The 15,861-nt window shown below is 43.5% G+C and overlaps 3 non-coding genes across 3 annotated transcripts; all 3 read right to left on the bottom strand.

Moving 5' to 3' along the window:
• Positions 1-457: 457 nt before the first annotated feature.
• On the bottom strand, positions 458-539 carry TRNAS-AGA. Its single transcript has one exon. It is a non-coding gene; the product is annotated as a tRNA-Ser (tRNA).
• A 1,516-nt stretch (positions 540-2,055) lies between these two features.
• Positions 2,056-2,137, bottom strand: TRNAS-UGA. The gene has a single exon. It is a non-coding gene; the product is annotated as a tRNA-Ser (tRNA).
• A 1,482-nt stretch (positions 2,138-3,619) lies between these two features.
• Positions 3,620-3,701, bottom strand: TRNAS-AGA. The gene has a single exon. It is a non-coding gene; the product is annotated as a tRNA-Ser (tRNA).
• Between the last annotated feature and the right edge of the window lie 12,160 nt (positions 3,702-15,861).

The raw sequence follows: 15,861 nt of genomic DNA, 5'->3' as shown, positions 1-15,861 counted from the left end.
GAGATTTTGTGTTCACGCATCCAAGTTTTCAAGACCAGTAAAGGCCAGTCTCCCTGCCATTGACGCTGGATTGCTGCAGCTCCTTAGCTTGCGAGATGTTTACCTACACAATCTAGTTCGAGTTCCTGTGCACTGTGGTGGTCTCTATTGGTCGCCAGTGCTTTCTGAAAAGTTTTTGCAGTCGAAAAAGCACTAGCGATACGATCTGAAAAGCTTTTTCCCACAGGAACGTGCTTCACATTGGGTCGGTGGCAGCCTACCATGTGGCATGACTTGTTGAGGTGTTCCATTTGGCTTGGTCTGATCTCATTGCGAAATAGTTTGAAATCATTTTTGCTTTGCTGGACTGCTGCTTCAGTGTTGGAAGATTCGTGAAGGGATTTGACCCTATGAACTGCAAGGCTTGCTAAAGAGAGAAAAAAATAATCCTCTACTAGTAAGAGGAATTTTGCAACCCCGTAGTCAGCAGGATTTGAACCTGCGCAGGGAGACCCCAATGGATTTCTAGTCCATCGCCTTAACCACTCGGCCATGACTACCACTTGATTGAAGCTGCTGTCTGCAGGTGCTCGTGGTCATGACCCTCTCAAAGCTTCTCGTCCGCGCCTGTGGAGAAAACGGTCATGCCTATGCCCAAAGCCTGCTACTTCTTAATAACCGCCTTCTTCTCCCACATCATCTCCTGACTCTGTGTTTCTTCACGTCTTCTAATCCGTAAGAATGATTCTGAGCACAGGGCCCTGGAGTGGTTGCTTTCAAAGAAGCAGAAATGCCTTGTCTTTGTGGCAAATAACCACTCTTCTGTTCATTGCACCAACACGTCTACCATTATAGACTTAAAGAGACATTCCCCAGAAGTGTACTCTACCCTGGTGCTCAACCTTTTTCTTTCACAGCCCTCTCTATGTAGACCCAACATTTTTTTCACTGCATTTACTTTCGGTAAGTAAGAAAAGATAGATTTAATCACCAGGCAGAGCCCTGTGATCGCGGACAGGCTAGTCTATTCATTGTGCGGAGCTAAACATAAAGCAGGAGGAATAAAATCAAACAATACCAATCAGCCTTCTTGTATGGATACTGTCTGGAAATGGTAAGATCTGGCAGGAAAATAAAAGACAAGGAAGAGAAGGGATACCGACGGTAAAAAAAAAGAAAGATAACAGACAATTTATGGCGCCTCCTCTTCTTCCTCCTGTGCAAGCACTCACTCACGCACGCATATAGACATTTTGGAAGGATGAAGACTTTAAAAGTTCAACTTACAGAATTTCTTTCCCGTATACCGTGTTTTCTGATATCAGCAGGTCCCACGGCCATGCAAGGAGATGGGGCAACAGAACCTGCGCTTATCTGTTTTGGCAGCGGTTTCTCTTCTGGCAGCGATCCATCTTATTTGTTTTTAAGGCAGTGTCCTGGGCTGCACCTTTCACGGGTCTGCATTCGGTGATGCCGTTCAAGGTGACTGACGGCCTAAGAGCGTGTTCCTGTTCCCGCTGTGTACCTTCTACGATCCTCTGCTCCTTCTGCTTTCAAAATGTACAGTACTGGCTTACAGCGATTCTTGCAGATTACCTCTTGGGCAGCGAGGAGATTTTGTGTTCACGCATGCAATTTTTCAAGACCATTATGAGGCCAGACTCCGTGCCACTGACGCTGGATTGCTGCGACTCCTTAGGTTGGGAGATGTTTACCTAAAGCATCTACTTCGAGTTCCTGTGCACTGAGGTGTGCTCTATTAGTCGCCAGTGCGGTCTGAAAAGTTTTTGCAGTCGAAAAAGCACTAGCGATACGATCTGAAAAGCTTTTTCCCACAGGAACTTGCTTCAGATTTGGTTGGTGGCAGCCTACCATGGGGCATGACTTGTTGAGATGTTCCATTTGGCTTGGTCTGATCTCATTAGAAATTAGCTTGAAATCCTTTTGTGCTTTGCTGGACTGCAGCTTCAGTGTTTACAGATTCGTGAAGGGAGTTGGCCACATGAACTATAAGACTTCCCTCCGAAAAAGGGGTATAAAAATCAAAACTCCACTAGTAAGACATCCTTGCTGTACCGTAGTCAGCAGGATTTGAACCTGCGCAGGGAGACCCCAATGGATTTCAAGTCCATTGCCTTAACCACTCGGCCATGACTACCACTTGCTTGAAGCTGCTCTCTGCAGGTGCTCGTGGTCATGACCCTCTCAAAGCTTCTTGTCCGCGCCTGTGGAGAAAAAGGACATGCCTATGCCCAAAGCCTGCTACTTCTTATTAACAGCTTTCTTCTCCCTCATCATCTCCTGACTCTGTGTTTCTTCACGCCTTCAAATCTGTAAGAACGATTCTGAGCACAGGGCCCTGGAGTGATTGCTTTCAAAGAAGCAGAAATGCTTTGTCCTTGTGGCAAATAACCACTCTTCTGTTCATTGCACCAGGACTTGGAAAGTCCACACGTCTACCATTATAGACTTATGGAGACGTTCCCAAGAAGAGTACTCTACCCCTGCTCTCACCTTATTTCTTTCAACGCCCTCTATATACCAAAGATGTTTCAATACATTTACTTTGGGGAAGAAAGAAAGGGTAGATTTCATCAGCTGTCAAAGCCATGTGATCTTAGACAGGAGGAATAATATCAAGCAATACCAATCAGACTTCTTCTCTGGCTAACGGTCTGGAAATGACAAGAACTGGCAGGAAAAGAAAAGACGAGAAAGAGAAGGGCTAGCGATGGTAAAAAAGAAAGGGAAACAACAGCTAATGGAGCCTCCACTTGCCTCTCCTATGCAAGCGTTCACTCACATATACAGGCCCTTTGGAAGTGTGAAGACTTTACAGAATTTCTTTCCATTATACCGTGTTCTCTGATATCCGCAGGTCCCACGGCCCGCGGCGGGAAGGGGTAATATCTCTTTCCTGGTCTTTCTTACAGAATCTGCGTGTTTCTGTTTCTCCAGTAGTTTCTTTCCTGACAGTGATCCATCTTATTTGTTTATAAGGCAGTGTCCTGGGCTGCACCTTCCACCCGTTTGCATGCGTCCATGCTGTTCAAAGTGGCTGGCTGCCTAAGAGCGTGGCTGTGTTTCCCGTGTGTAACCTCTATGACCCGCTGCTCCTTCTGTTTCAAAACTTACAGCCTTGGCATACAGGTGTTGTTGCGGATTACCTCGTGGGCAGCGAGGAGATTTTGTGTTCACGCATCCAAGTTTTCAAGACCAGTAAAGGCCAGTCTCCCTGCCATTGACGCTGGATTGCTGCAGCTCCTTAGCTTGCGAGATGTTTACCTACACAATCTAGTTCGAGTTCCTGTGCACTGTGGTGGTCTCTATTGGTCGCCAGTGCTTTCTGAAAAGTTTTTGCAGTCGAAAAAGCACTAGCGATACGATCTGAAAAGCTTTTTCCCACAGGAACGTGCTTCACATTGGGTTGGTGGCAGCCTACCATGTGGCATGACTTGTTGAGGTGTTCCATTTGGCTTGGTCTGATCTCATTGAGAAATAGTTTGAAATCATTTTCTGCTTTGCTGGACTGCTGCTTCAGTGTTGGAAGATTCGTGAAGGGATTTGACCCTATGAACTGCAAGGCTTGCTAAAGAGAGAAAAAAATAATCCTCTACTAGTAAGAGGAATTTTGCAACCCCGTATTCAGCAGGATTTGAACCTGCGCAGGGAGACCCCAATGGATTTCTAGTCCATCGCCTTAACCACTCGGCCATGACTACCACTTGTTTGAAGCTGCTGTCTGCAGGTGCTCGTGGTCATGACCCTCTCAAAGCTTCTCGTCCGTGCCTGTGGAGAAAACGGTCATGCCTATGCCCAAAGCCTGCTACTTCTTAATAACCGCCTTCTTCTCCCACATCATCTCCTGACTCTGTGTTTCTTCACGTCTTCTAATCCGTAAGAATGATTCTGAGCACAGGGCCCTGGAGTGGTTGCTTTCAAAGAAGCAGAAATGCCTTGTCTTTGTGGCAAATAACCACTCTTCTGTTCATTGCACCAACACGTCTACCATTATAGACTTAAAGAGACATTCCCCAGAAGTGTACTCTACCCCTGTGCTCAACCTTTTTCTTTCACAGCCCTCTCTATGTAGACCAAACATTTTTTTCACTGCATTTACTTTCGGTAAGTAAGAAAAGATAGATTTAATCACCAGGCAGAGCCCTGTGATCGCGGACAGGCTAGTCTATTCATTGTGCGGAGCTAAACATAAAGCAGGAGGAATAAGATCAAACAATACCAATCAGCCTTCTTGTATGGATACTGTCTGGAAATGGTAAGATCTGGCAGGAAAATAAAAGACAAGGAAGAGAAGGGATACCGACGGTAAAAAAAAAGAAAGATAACAGACAATTTATGGCGCCTCCTCTTCTTCCTCCTGTGCAAGCACTCACTCACGCACGCATATAGACATTTTGGAAGGATGAAGACTTTAAAAGTTCAACTTACAGAATTTCTTTCCCGTATACCGTGTTTTCTGATATCAGCAGGTCCCTCGGCCATGCAAGGAGATGGGGCAACAGAACCTGCGCTTATCTGTTTTGGCAGCGGTTTCTCTTCTGGCAGCGATCCATCTTATTTGTTTTTAAGGCAGTGTCCTGGGCTGCACCTTTCACGGGTCTGCATTCGTCGATGCCGTTCAAGGTGACTGACGGCCTAAGAGCGTGTTCCTGTTCCCGCTGTGTACCTTCTACGATCCTCTGCTCCTTCTGCTTTCAAAATGTACAGTACTGGCTTACAGCGATTCTTGCAGATTACCTCTTGGGCAGCGAGGAGATTTTGTGTTGACGCATGCAATTTTTCAAGACCATTATGAGGCCAGACTCCGTGCCACTGACGCTGGATTGCTGCGACTCCTTAGGTTGGGAGATGTTTACCTAAAGCATCTACTTCGAGTTCCTGTGCACTGTGGTGGTCTCTATTGGTCGCCAGTGCTTTCTGAAAAGGTTTTTGCATTCGAAAAAGCACTAGCGATATGATCTGAAAAGCTTTTTCCCACAGGAACTTGCTTCAGATTTGGGTCGGTGGCAGCCTACCATGGGGCATGACTTGTTGAGGCGTTTCTTCACGTCTTCAAATCTGTAAAAATGATTCTGAGCACAGGGCCCTGGAGTGGTTGCTTTCAAAGAAGCATAAATGCCTTGTCCTTGTGGCAAATAGCCACTCTTCTGTTCATTGCACCAACACGTCTACCAATATAAACTTAAAGAGACATTCCCCAGAAGTGTACTGTACCCCTGTGCTCAACCTTTTTCTTTCACATCCCTCTCTATGTAGACCATACATTTTTTTCAATGCATTTACTTTTGGCAAGTAAGAAAAGATAGATGTAATCACCAGGCAGAGCCCTGTGATCTCGGACAGGGTAGTCTATTCATTGTGTGGAGCTAAACATAAAGCAGGAGGAATAAAATCAAACAATACCAATCAGCCTTCTTGTATGGATACTGTCTGGAAATGGTAAGATCTGGAAGGAAAATAAAAGACTAGGAAGAGAAGAGGGAGGGGGAGGGATGAAATGAGTGAGAGATGTTAACAAAAAGGAGGGGGGAAGGTGGGACAAGAATCAGAGATGCTTTATCACAAGAGCTGGAGGGAAAGGCACTTTGGTATATGAGCCGGAAAAGTGGGGGAGATGTATGTGTCATATGCCTAATGCGTGTGACTTGCCATGTTTGCAATTTCCATGTACAAAAAGTTGTTGTGTACATAACTGGGCAGCCCCATGTGTACACCACTTGCCAGTATAAATGTACAGAATATCAGCCCATTTACTTGTATAAGTGTCAAGCCAAGAGCCTAAGAGTGTGCATACGTGCCATAGTGCATAAATACAAGAGGGTGTTCTCATGGGCGGATCATGGTTTTGACAAGCATGTCTCCACTTAAGAATCATAAATTACAGAATACTGTAAGTTACACATGTTTCTGTTGCATTTAGGTGTGAACTGAGACTAGGTCTATTGGCCTTCCAGCATTTTTAGCTAGCCTTCTGACAGCTTATTCCCCTTCCCGGACTTTTCGCTTATCTCAGTAAGATCTCTTGATTGTTTTTTCTTTCAAGCAGATAACTCAAGTTTCCACACGTAACTCTATATTCTCAGTTGTTGGTTCAGTCCTTTATTTATTTATTTGCTACATTTGTACCCCACATGCTTTCCCCTCTCAGCTATGATGTCTTGATTCCCTACAAACCTTTAAGTCCCAGCTTAAAACACACCTCTGTGTAGCTGTCTTTCCTTAGGCTGTGATGACTTCTCTCAGAGAGACCTCAAAATATGCCTACTAACCCCCCTCCCCCAACTGATTCGCTATTTCTTTGCCTGTTTCCTATCGCATTTTGTAGTTCCTTATATCATCTCTCTCTCTATCTACCACCCCTTTCTCACTCATTGGTATCCTGCTCCAACTGTTCTTCCTAATTTTAGCATTGTAAACCACATAGATGGTTTACTACTTGCGGTATAGCAAGCTTTGAATAAACTTGAAACTCACACCAGCTCCTTTGGCTAGTGTGACTGCAGGAGCCCAAAGGCAAAGTACACCAATGCTGGGTTACACTGGTCCTATATAATAAAACCCACCTCCAATGTTCTGAAGCTGGCAGCGTGGACAAAAACCTTGAAGCATTCGTGCTCCATGTATCCATCCGCTGACATGATGACGTCTCAAACGACTGTGCCCAATCACAGCACAGCATCGCGAGTCAACGTCACCAAAAAAGTATTTAAAAAAAAAGAAACTGCCAAGGGCGCCAAAGGAGACGAGCAGTGTCAGTAATAAAGTATCAGCACTTTCTCTGAGACAACAGGTTAATCCCCCCCCACACCACTTCCCCCGCAACCAGGAAAGAAAATCCATGGACCGCTCCACCTCTTAAGGCACTGCTCCAGACTGCAAAGACTGGGAGAAACAGAAGATTCACTCTTTCCTGCTTCCTATCTGAAGGGGGGCATGTGCTGCAGTCTCTCCCCTTCATTATTGCTGGCTGTTAAAAAGAGTGAAGGGGAGCAGGGACGGACAACGCAGCTTCAGGCTGCCTTAATCTTTGCTTTGGCCCGATATGGCGAGTGCCCCTCCCCCTCTGTGAGTAACAGATTAAAATAGAAGCTAGGAAACAAGTGCAATAGCCAGAATTCAATGCCGCCTTTCAGACGGCTAATCTTTTACTAACCAGTTTCGAGTGTCAGTCAGAAACGTGGAGATGAGTTCAAAACAAAAAGGCACAATTTATACATTGAGGACTCAGGACGATGACGAAGAAAACAACATTTGCAACGGAAACTCTACTCAGCAAATGTAGTTTCTTCAAAGTAATGGATGTGCAATAACTTTTTTTCTTCTATGATTTCATTCAACAAAATATCTGCAGGATGGGGTATGGGGAGAAAGTTTGGCATTTTGTGCCCTGATCAGGGTACTTTAATTCTGTTATGGTATGAGATTACATCCCAAAGAAGGTCAAAACATCTGTTGTATCTAATTATTATGGCATGATATGGTACCAGTAACAGTACTATGAATGCTTAAGATTAAAGAGCACTTTCACCTCCAGAAAAACAAAAAATAATAATAATTGTTTTTAAACTGCTGCAGACCAGATACAGGATGCTTGGAAATGTATTTGCCTGAACATTGTGTATAGTTTTTTTTTTTTTTTTGCAAACTAAGGCATATTTTTAATCAAACAAATGCACTCAACAGGGAGGCAGAAAAAGAATAGGACATGAAATGTTTAATATTTCCATATGAAGGTAAAGAATTCAGAACACACACACACACACACACTCTCTCTCTCTCTCACACACACACACACACATTGCTACGGTGTTAAACACTCACACTCCCCCCTCCAAGTCTGGCCCCACAGACTCTGGCCTCCGTGCATGTTGACCCACCCCCCCTCCCAAATCGCCAAGGCCGCGCCTACCCCTCTGTTGCACACACACACAATGTCTGTCACATACGCACACAAACTTCCTTGAAATGCCTACACCCATGCTGCTACCCTCCCCACCCGACTGGCTCCGCTGATCCCCCTCTGTGCACGTCACCCCCCCTCCTCAAAAACTGTCTACCCTGCAACCCTACCTCTCTCTGTCTCACAGACACATTCTCTGACACACACACTCTGTCGGTATCTCACACACACAGCAAAACTCTCTCTCTCACAGCCACGCTGTGTCTCTCTGACTGTAACACACACACACACACACACACAATCAATCGACATTCTGTCTTTCTCCCACACACACACACTGTCACAGTCTATCTCTCTCTCACTCACACACACACAGTCTCACACACACATACACTCTCACATTCACTCTCTCTCTCTCTCTCACACACACACAGTCACTGTCAAACACACTCTGTCAAACATACACACTCAAAGGAAAACCTTGCTAGCGCCCGTTTCATTTCTCACTGAAACTGGCCTTTTTTTACTAGTTTTCTATAATGGAATCTGGAAGCCCAGATGTCATTATACAATAGGCTTTCACTATACAACACCTAAATGAGGGCACCCAGTTATAGAATTGTCTCAACAATGTACACAAAACCCACAAATTTGTGCAAAAATACAAAAAGCCCTCCCCAAAAAAACAAAAACACGAAAATCATTGAAGCTTCATTTAAAATGAACTCTAACCAAAATTGTTTTTTGGCCATGCACATCCCTAGCATTTTCTAGACTTATTTATTCACTATCTGTTCCATCTATGTGGAATTTAATTGCAAGCTATGTCCATTTTTGAGGTCGCAGATTAATTTTTAGATGTCCTTTGAAGTCTTCACTATATCAAAGAACTTTTGGTTTGAAGTAATTGCTTATCTATTTATGGAAGGCCACTAGGAGGGGCATAATCAAACGCGAACGCCCATCTCCATGGGCGTCTATGTCCGAGAACGGGTATGAGAAGGGGTGGGACAGACCGTATTTTCGAAAAAAATGGGCACCCATCTTTTTTTTCGATAATATGGTTTGTGCCCGGCAAATGCATCGGATTTGTGCGGATTTGAGCTGGGCGGTTTCATTTTTCAGCGATAATGGAAACCAAAGGCGCCCAGCTCAAAAACGAACAAATCCAAGGCATTGGGTTGTGGGAGGGGCCAGGATTCGTAGTGCACTGTTCCCCCTCACATGCCAGGACACCAACCGGGCATCCTAGGGGGCACTTGTAACAATTAAAAAAAAGTTAAATACCTCCCAAGTCCATAGTTCCCATTCCTTGGGTGCTGAGCCCCTCAAATCCCCCCCAAAACCCACTGCCCACAACTCTACACCATTACCATAGCCCTTATGATTGAAGGGGGGCACCTACATGTGGGCACAGTGGGTTTTGGGGGCGGTTTGGAGGGCTCCCATTTACCAGCATAAGTGTAACAGGTAGGGGGGGATAGGCCTGGGTCCACCTGCCTGAAGTCCACTGCACCCACTAACAACTGCTCCAGGGACCTGCATACTGCTGTGATGGAGCTGGGTATGACATTTGAGGCTGGCATACTGAAGAAATATGTTAGCCTTGCTAGCCCTTGGCTCATAATAAGAGCTAGGCTTCTTAAAATCAATATCATCTCTGATACAAAAGAGAGCTAGCTTGTAAAAATTAGAGCTCACCTTTGACACAGTTACATTTCACTGTAGCAAGTGCTGAGCTGGCAAGGGAGGGGGGCATTTGCTCTGGGACTGGCACCTGCAAGACGTCATGAGCAAGAGTTGCTATGGTTATGTAGAGATAGTACTGGGTCAGCTGCACCCCGGGTGAAAACATCCAAAGGGGGGGGGGGGGCTAGAGGAAGGTTTGGGAACATATGAAGTCATTCTAATTAAACTGATAAGGGCTAGGAACCCTGTTGAGACAGCTGGGGTCTATTGGAACCAATGAAGCCAAAATGGTATATAAGGACCAGTCTGGAGGGTATTAGATCAGACAAGAGAAGGAAGGCTATCAGAGAAGGTTGGGGAGAGAGACGTGTGTGAACTGCTGTACCATCATATGAATACCTGCTTGCCTGTACCATCTTTGGGTGAGATGACAATGCTAATAAACTATCTTATTATATCTACTGAATACTGGGTTCCTTTCTAATTACAGACCTAGCTACAGCTTAGTCTGTGCTGAACTGCCATGAGCAGATACAGGGTTGGGATAATTAAGTATCTAGAGGGGCTATGCAGTTCCTTCCAGGCTATTAGAAGGGCCATGGCTTCCGCTGCCCAGATAGAGAAGGCAGATCAATACAATACAATACAATACAAGCTGGAAAAAAAAGTTTTGAAAGTTATTTTTTTTTGGTGGGAGGGGGTTAGTGACCACTGGGGGAGTCAGGGGTGGTCATCCCCGTTTACCTCCAGTGGTCATCTGGTCGTTTAGGGCACTTTTTTTCGGACTTGTTCGTGAAAAAAAGGGTCCAAAAAAAGTGACCTAAATTCACACTAAAAACGGCCATTTTTTTTATTATCGGCCGAAGGCACCCATCTCTGCTCAGCCGATAAACACGCCCCAGTTCCGCCTTCACCACGCCTCCGACACGCCCCCGTCAACTTTGTTTGTTCCCGCGATGGAGTGCAGTTGCAAGCGCCCAAAATCGGCTTTCGATTATACAGATTTGGGCGCCCATCTCCCGATTTGGGTCGAAATATGGGCGTCTTTCTCTTTTGAAAATAAGCCTGTAGGTGGGTCTAGGGTGTAATTAAGGGGCCCTTTCACTAAAGCTTAGTGCTCACTAACAAAATTAGTGTACATTAAGGGCTAGATTCTATATATGGCATCAAAAAAACAATTGGTGCTGAAAGAAGTGCTATCTATAAGCCTCACTTAAAGTTAGGTACGATTTATAGAATAGTGCCTTGGAATTGTGCCTAACTTTAGACTCATTCATTTGCACCAACTGAAATGTGGTGCAAATGTATAAGTACATAAGCACTGCCACGCTGGGAAAAGACCAAAGGTCCATCAAGCCCAGCACTCTGTCTCCGACAGCGGCCAATCCAGGCCCCAAGAACCTGGCAAAACCCCAAAATTTAATAACGATCAATGGACTTTTCCTTCAGGAATCTGTCCAGACCCCCTTTAAACTCAGCAAGGCCAGCTGCCGTCACTACCTTCTCCGGCAATGAGTTCCAGAGTCTAACCACGTGCTGAGTAAAGAAAAACTTTCTCCAATTTGTTTTAAACCTACCACATTCTAATTTCATCTTGTGTCCCCTGGTTCTATTATTGTTAGAAAGCGTAAACAAACGCTTCACATCTGTCCGCTCTACCCCACTCATTATTTTGTAGACCTCTATCATATCACCCCTCAGCCGCCTTTTCTCCAGGCTAAAGAGTCCTAGCCTTCTTAACCTCTCCTCATAAGGTAGTCATCCCATCCCCTTTATCATTTTCGTCACTCTTCTCTGCACCTTCTCCAATTCCTTTATATCTTTTTTGAGATGAGGCGACCAGAACTGAACACAGTACTCCAGCTGCGGTCGCACCATGGAGCGATATAACGGCATTATAACATCCTCATGCTTGTTTTCCATCCCTTTTCTAATAATACTCAACATTCTGTTCGCTTTCTTAGCCGCTGCAGCACATTGAGCCGAAGATTTCAACGTCCTATCCACGATGACTCCCAGATGCCTTTCTTGGTCCGTAACTCCTAAAGCGGAACCTTGCATGACACAGCCGTAATTCGGGTTCCTCCTTCCCACGTGCATCACTTTGCACTTGTCAACGTTGAACTTCATCTGCCATTTGGACACCCAATCTCCCAGTCTCACGAGGTCCTCGTGTAATCTTTCACACTCCTCCCGCGACGAAATGACCCTGGATAACTTTGTGTCATCTGCGAATTTAATTACCTCACTAGGTACTCCCATCTCAAGGTCATTTATAAATATGTTAAAAAGCAGCAGTCCCAGCACAGACCCCTGAGGGATCCCACTAACTACCCTTCTCCATCGAGAATAATGACTCTCTGCTTCCTATCTTTTAACCAGCTCTTAATCCATAATAATACACTGCCTCCGATCCCATGACTCTCCAGTTTCCTTTGGAGTCTTTCGTGAGGCACTTTGTCAGACGCCTTCTGAAAATCCAGATGTACAATATCCACCGGCTCCCCTTTGTCCACATGTTTGTTCACTCCCTCGAAAAAATGCAGTAGATTTGTGAGGCAAGTCTTCCCTTCACTAAATCCGTGCTGACTTTGTCTCAGTAGCCCATGCTTTTGTACGTGTCTATAATTTTATTCTTAATAATAGCCTCCACCATTTTTCCAGGCACCGATGTCAGACTCACCGGTCTATAATTTCCCAGATCTCCTCTGGAACCCTTTTTAAAAATGGACGTTACATTGGCCACACTCCAATCTTCCGGTACCACACCTGATTTTAGGGATAAATTGCATATTACTAACAGTAGCTCCACAATTCATTTTTCAGCTCTATTAATACTCTGGGATGAATACTATCCGGTCCCGGTGATTTACTACTTTTTAGTTTGCAGAACTGCCCCATTACATCTTCCAAGTTTACAGAGAAATCATTTAGTCTTTCTGACTCGTCCGCTTCAAATACCTTTTCCGGCACCGGTATCCCTCCCAAATCCTCCTCGGTGAAGACCGAAGCAAAGAATTCATTTAATTTCTCCGCTACAGCTCATCTTCCCTGATCGCCCCTTTAACACCACAGTCGTCCAGCGGCCCTACCGATTCTTTAGCCAGCTTTCTGCTTTTAATATACCTAAAAAATGTTTTGCTATGTGTTTTCGCTTTTAACGCTAACTTTTTTTCAAAGTCCTTTTTAGCCCTCCTTATCTCCTTTTTGCATTTGGCTTGACATTCCTTATGCTTTATCTTATTGTCTCCATTTTCTGAAGGATTTTTTGGCTCTAATAGCTTCCTTTACCTTACCGTTTAGCCACGCAGGCTGACGTTTGGTCTTTTTTCCTCTTTTTCTAATACGCAGAATATATTTGTCCTGTACTTCTAGGATGGTGTTTTTGAACAGCATAAAGAGAATCCACAAAAAGTGGAGAACTCAATAGATCCCACGAGGCGTGAAGTGAAAAATAAAAAAGGTGGGAATATAAGCCAGGCTATCCAAAGAATGGAACCAAATTATCTTTAAAAAACCACCACCACTTTCCAGTCTAGCAGTAGTATAATAATTAAAGTGTCTGCTGTCCGTTAAAGTATTGATGCTGATATCTGGTTCTGCGCCTATCTCCTTATGACCATTTTAAAGATCTTATCTGCAGATCTTTTATCCTTGGAATCTTTTATCTGCATTTTGAGATTCCTTTGATGTGTTATATTCAATTTCACCTTGATTAATAAGACTCTTGATGTAGGCCTATCCGGCCGAAACACAACGTTGTGTCGTCATTTTTAATGTGTGATTGTTATATTATTATTTGTTTGAAAATTATTAAATTTTGTTTTTTTAAAGATAATTTGGTTCCATTCTTTGGATAGCCTGGCTTATATTCCCACCTTTTTTATTTTTGTTTTTGAACAGCATCCATGCCTGATTCAAGTTTTTTACCCTTTCAGCCGCTCCCTTCAGTCTTTTTTTCACCGTTCTCCTCATTTTATCATAGTCTCCTTTTCTAAAGTTAAACGCTAGTGTATTTGATTTCCTGAGTTCACTAACTTCGTAGCCAATATCAAAACCGATCATATTATGATCACTGTTATCAAGCACCTAAATTAGGCACATATCCCAGTTATTCTATAACAATGTGTGTTCATTTTGAGAACACCCCTATTCCACCATGCCCCTCCTATTTCCATGCCTCCTTTTTCAGATTGCACGTAAATTTTAGGCACGGATCCTGCGCTTAAATTTTTTTTTTTTTAATTTAATTTTATTATTTTCAAATTAAATTGACAAGCAGTTTATTACATTGTCTTGAAACTCAGCATCATAATGTTATATAAAGTAAATGGATACAAATCAAGTAAAAAAAAAAAAAAAAACCAAAAGAAAATATTCCCACCTATTTACCGTCAGTATCCACTAAACTATTAGTCCATAGCATTCAAGTAATTTGCTTCCTTAGACCACATGTGATAAGGGGGGGACAGGCAAAAATAATAGAGAAGTTAATTATATTCAATTTTTTAACGAAGAACAGATGCAAATCCCAATCTCATATTTTATCAAGCTTTTTAGAATCTAAGAAGACTCTCAACTGGTCAGCTGTGAAAAAAACATACTTTGTTGAACCTAACCAAACTATACATTTACATGGATAGGCCAGTAGAAAAGATCCTCCCAAATCCAAAGTTTTTTGTTTCAATTCCAAAAAAGACTTTCTTCTCTGTTGGGTGGATTTAGTTACATCTTGAAACATCCAAACCTTGGCACCCGCAAATAAAGTAGCAGAGTTCCGAAAGTAGAGACGTAAAATTGCATTAAGATCTTGCTCAAAGATAAATGAAATTAATAAAGTCCTTCGCTCCGTATTAATATCCACAGTTTGTTCTAATATTTCAGATATATTCGCCAAATCCAAACTTTTCTCTCCTAGACCACCTGGTTCACTCAAATCCTTTCCTTTCTTTTGGGGTAAATAAAAAATTTTGTTTATAGGGGGAAAACCTTCCTGGGGTAACTTCAATATCTCAAAAGAGTATCTTTTAAACATGTCCAAAGGTAATATCCCTGGTAGTCTTGGGAAATTCAAAACCCTTAAATTTAGGCGCCTGTTGTAATTCTCAAGTTGTTCTAATTTGTTATGAACAAACAATTTGTCTTTTACAACAGTTGCCTTAAACTCAATAAGTTGTTGTGATTTTTGCTGCAGATCTTTAACTTTATCTGAGAGTTCAACTTGGATCTTCTCTACTGAATCTTGAAGTTCCCCGACTTTAGTGGTTAAAATTGTAACCTCACCTCGGGACTCCTGTAAAGAAGCCTCCATTTTCTTCAATACCTGCCAGATAGTCTCCAGATTCACCTCCGCTGCTCTTCCTACGTTCCCCCCCAATACTGGGGAGGCTTGTTCCAGGAGCTTCTGTTGCTGCTCGAGGTCCCGCTCAGGGTTCTTGCTTCTCACACTTCCGGTGGAGCTCGAATCGCCCTCTCTTGCTGCAAACGCTGCTGGATGCGGAGGTATTTTCGAAGCTGGGGGAGGGGATAATGATATTTCATTGGCCCGTAGAGAGTCCTCTTCTCCCGGACTCTCTAACGCGGGTCCCGTCCCTCTCATTCCGAGTTGGGATCCAGTGGTTAGGTAACGCTCGAGGGTCGACTGGAGCGGGGTCGAAGATGAGGCAGGCGGGATTCCCATCCTCGTCGCGCCTTTCCTCTTTGTGTGCGGCATTTGTTTAGCGATAGCAGAGGAAAAGGAGAAAAAAGAAGCAAAATGTCCACAAAGAGGCTCCAGAGATCTAAGAGCGTTTCCCCAAACCGCGGGTTGCATTCGCCATCTTGACACGCCCCCCCCTTCCTGCGCTTAAATTTACGTATTTAAATCCAATTAAATCTAATTATTGCCAATAATTGCTTGTTAAAAAGCCAATTATTGGTGCTAATTAGCTTGTTATTCAATTAAATTGCACACATGCTCAAATTTGTGCACACAATTTTGGGTGACTTTTATAGAATTAAGGGTAGATGTTAAGAAGCACATAGGTATAAAATGGGCTTCTCAGCATTTAGCATCCACGAAGTCCTTTAGCACACACCATGCTTTAGTAAAAGAGCCCCTATGTGAAGAAGTATATCTTTTTATTGCAATTTATATGCTGTAGGCCATTTTTAAGGTGTCTGAAAGGCAGAATATACACTGTTTTAAATAAACATACTTAAAAACTCTTTCTTCCTCTGTGTCCTCTGAAAATCATAATAAAAAGCAGAAAACCAGAAAGGAGGTTCATTAG

The sequence above is a fragment of the Microcaecilia unicolor genome, chromosome 14 (assembly GCF_901765095.1).
Source record: "Microcaecilia unicolor chromosome 14, aMicUni1.1, whole genome shotgun sequence".
In the NCBI taxonomy this organism is placed as follows: domain Eukaryota; kingdom Metazoa; phylum Chordata; class Amphibia; order Gymnophiona; family Siphonopidae; genus Microcaecilia; species Microcaecilia unicolor.
The sequence above is the reverse complement of the archived record's forward strand: the minus strand, read 5'-3'. Positions and strand labels throughout refer to the sequence as shown.